The sequence below is a fragment of the Haemaphysalis longicornis genome, unplaced genomic scaffold (assembly GCF_048455015.1).
Source record: "Haemaphysalis longicornis isolate Haplotype H1 unplaced genomic scaffold, Haemaphysalis longicornis Haplotype H1 scaffold_1, whole genome shotgun sequence".
Taxonomy (NCBI): domain Eukaryota; kingdom Metazoa; phylum Arthropoda; class Arachnida; order Ixodida; family Ixodidae; genus Haemaphysalis; species Haemaphysalis longicornis.
In genome coordinates this window covers 36,472,695-36,475,746 of record NW_027526203.1, presented here as the reverse complement: position 1 = coordinate 36,475,746, position 3,052 = coordinate 36,472,695, and positions in this window count along the sequence as shown.

Sequence of the window (3,052 nt, the reverse complement as noted above, 5' to 3'; positions counted from 1 at the left end):
TCTTGATTCAATCAGCACGTGATTTTGCACGCACAACATAAAGGAGCTCAAATATACCGAATTTACTGGTAGTACCAACTACCACAACTCAAGCCTTCAAATTGCGCCTTGTACGCTGGCTCAAAATCACTTCAGAATTTGGATTGGCCTTGTAGCCGCTATTAAATGAGGCCCTTATCTCATGAGGTATCAGCATGCATGTACAGAAAGGGTTACATACAGTTAAACGGACGACGCGAGCGCGTAGCAAATACCATCGCTGCGCGCCTTTGCTTCCGAGAGCAACTTGGCTCGCCTCCGCGCCCTTTCTCGCGCGCACACAACTTTCGTCACTTTAGGCAGCTGCGCTCTGAATTTCAGAACAAGAATAAAATAACTACTTGCACAAGGATCTCCTAGCCCGGAGCTCCCGGGATAGCCGACAGGGCCTTCTTTGCGCGCTCAATGAGTGTCCTTTGCACTTCCGCGCTAGAGTTGGCCAGCCTCCTTTCCCGTTAAGTGGGGGTAGGATTGGTTATGGGGGGAAAGTTAGGGTTCTGTGTGCATGTCCATAAAGTATGATAAATGGTACGGTAGTCCCCGTAGATAGGAGAATTGAAGATACCAGGTAATTGTTGAATCAGTGTGTGAAGTGTACAGGAGGTAGCGTGTTTGCCTCGATTTCCTGTCGTACGGCGGATTAACGGCGAGTGAGTGTTTTGTGCGGTGTTCAGTTCTTTTGTATGTTTTGACGGGCTGTCCGTAGGAGATCTCTGGCGTCAACTGGTTCGTGAGGTCCTGGTTGCGTTCTACGTTCCTTTAAACTTTGAAGCGCATGCTCAGGTGCCCGGCGGCTGGCCGTTCTTCACCGTCCACTCCGCTCCGCTAGCAACCGGGAGCGCCTTTGCGCATGCGTGGCGCGCTCCAGCGCAAGCGGCGTTATCGGGCTTACGCTTATTTTTGTTGTTGTTGTAATGCTTTATTTCAAAGGGAAGGCCATGCGACCATAATAAGGGAAGAGGGGGAAGAAACAGGGAATAGTAGCCGAGTAGCACAAATGGTGGGTCCTTGAACGCCATAGTAGAGTTCACTGCCATCAGCGGATCAAGTGAGTGCAGTCAAGACAACTATTACGACCGGAGTAGGCCCCGGTTTATACTAATCTCGAGAGACCACTCTCTAGGCCGAACACCTCCAGGGCTGTGAGAAAATTAGGGTCTTCGAAGGGGGGGTGGGTGTCTTGAGAGGGACCACGTGGCAAGCATTGATGAGTATTGGGCGGTGTAAGGAAAATGCGGCGCAGTGCCAGTTTAAGTGGTTGAGGGTTGTGAACACTGACTTTTGACAGCAGGGACAGTAAGGTGGGGGAGATCTTTCCGGGTGAATCCATTTTCTCATGGTGTGGGGTGTGAGGGCTGCGGTAGCAATAGTTTTGTTTAAGGTTTCCGCAGAGCGAGGCATCGGAACAGCGAGAGCCAGGTAGCCAGCAGGAGTAATGAACGCAAGGCGTACCTTCCGGGCCTGGCGTGCGCAGTTAAGTTGAAGGCGAGGGTCAGGAGAGGGGCGTGACGCGTCGTCGTCCAGGGGAGGGGTACTAGCGAGACATTCCCTTGCTGCATCGTGTTCAGCCTGGCTGCCCCCATCCGAGTCCGTGTGACCCGGTACCCATGCCAATAGGGCAGTGGTCCCATTGCGAGCAAGAATGGCGATCACGTGCTGTATTTTGTGCACAGTTGGGTGATCACTGAAGGGCTTGCGGAGCTTTTGAAGTGCCTGATGGGAGTCCGTGAGAATCCGAAAACGTGGAAGGGGCGGCGTTGCAATACTGTGGGTCAGGTGATCCAATGCTCTGAGGATGCTGTGAAGTTTTTCGTCCATCGGAGATGAGCATACCTCGGCAAAGTTGGCGCGGCTCACTCAAACTCACTCACAATTTTTTTTTCGAATCACCACTCACTCAAACTCATACTCAATGCTGAGCAGCACATCTGCGCTCACTCAAACTCAAACTCACATTGAGCTCAAAACTCAGAACTCACTCGGACTCAAAACTCAAAATGTACTCAGAACTCAAAATGTACTCAAACTCAAACTGTAATCAAAACTCGAAATGTGCTCAAACTCAAAATGTACTCAAACTCAATTTGGACTCAAAACTCAAAATGTACTCAAAACTCAAAATGTACTCAAACTCAAAGTGTACTCAAACTCAAAGTGAACTCAAACTCAAAATGGACTCAAAACTCAAAATGTACTCAAACTCAAAATGGACTCAAAACTCAAAATGGACTCAAAACTCAAAATGTACTCAAACTCAAAGTGAACTCAATACTCAAAATGTACTCAAACCTCAAAATGTACTCAGAACTCAAAATGGACTCAGAACTCAAAATGGACTCAAACTCAAAGTGTACTCAAAACTCAAAATGAACTCAAAACTCAAAATGGGCTGAGAACTCAAAATGAATTCAGAACTCACATGGCCTCACAGAGATTGAGACAGTCAGAGAGTGAGAGTGAGAGATTGAGAGTGTGAGAGTGAGAGTGAGAGTGTGAGTGTGAGTGTGAGTGAGAGAGTGTGAGTGAGAGTGAGAGTGAAAGTGGGAGTGGGAGTGAGAGTGAGAGTGAAAGTGAGAGTGGGAGTGAGAGTGAGAGTGGGAGTGGGAGTGAGAGTGAGTGTGAGTGTGAGAGTGAGAGTGTGATTGTGAGTGAGAGTGAGAGTGAGAGTGAGAGTGTGAGTGTGAGTGAGAGTGTGAGTGAGAGTGAGAGTGAGAGTGAGAGTGTGAGTGAGAGTGAGAGTGAGAGTGTGAGTGAGAGAGTGAGAGTGAGAGTGTGAGTGTGAGTGTGAGTGAGAGTGAGAGTGCGAGTGAGAGTGAGAGTGTGAGTGTGAGTGAGAGTGAGAGTGAGAGTGTGAGTGAGAGTGAGAGTGTGAGTGTGAGTGAGAGTGAGAGTGTGAGTGAGAGTGAGAGTGTGAGTGAGAGTGTGAGTGAGAGTGAGAGTGAGAGTGAGTGTGTGAGTGTGAGTGAGAGTGAGAGTGTGAGTGTGAGTGTGAGTGAGAGTGTGAGAGTGCGAG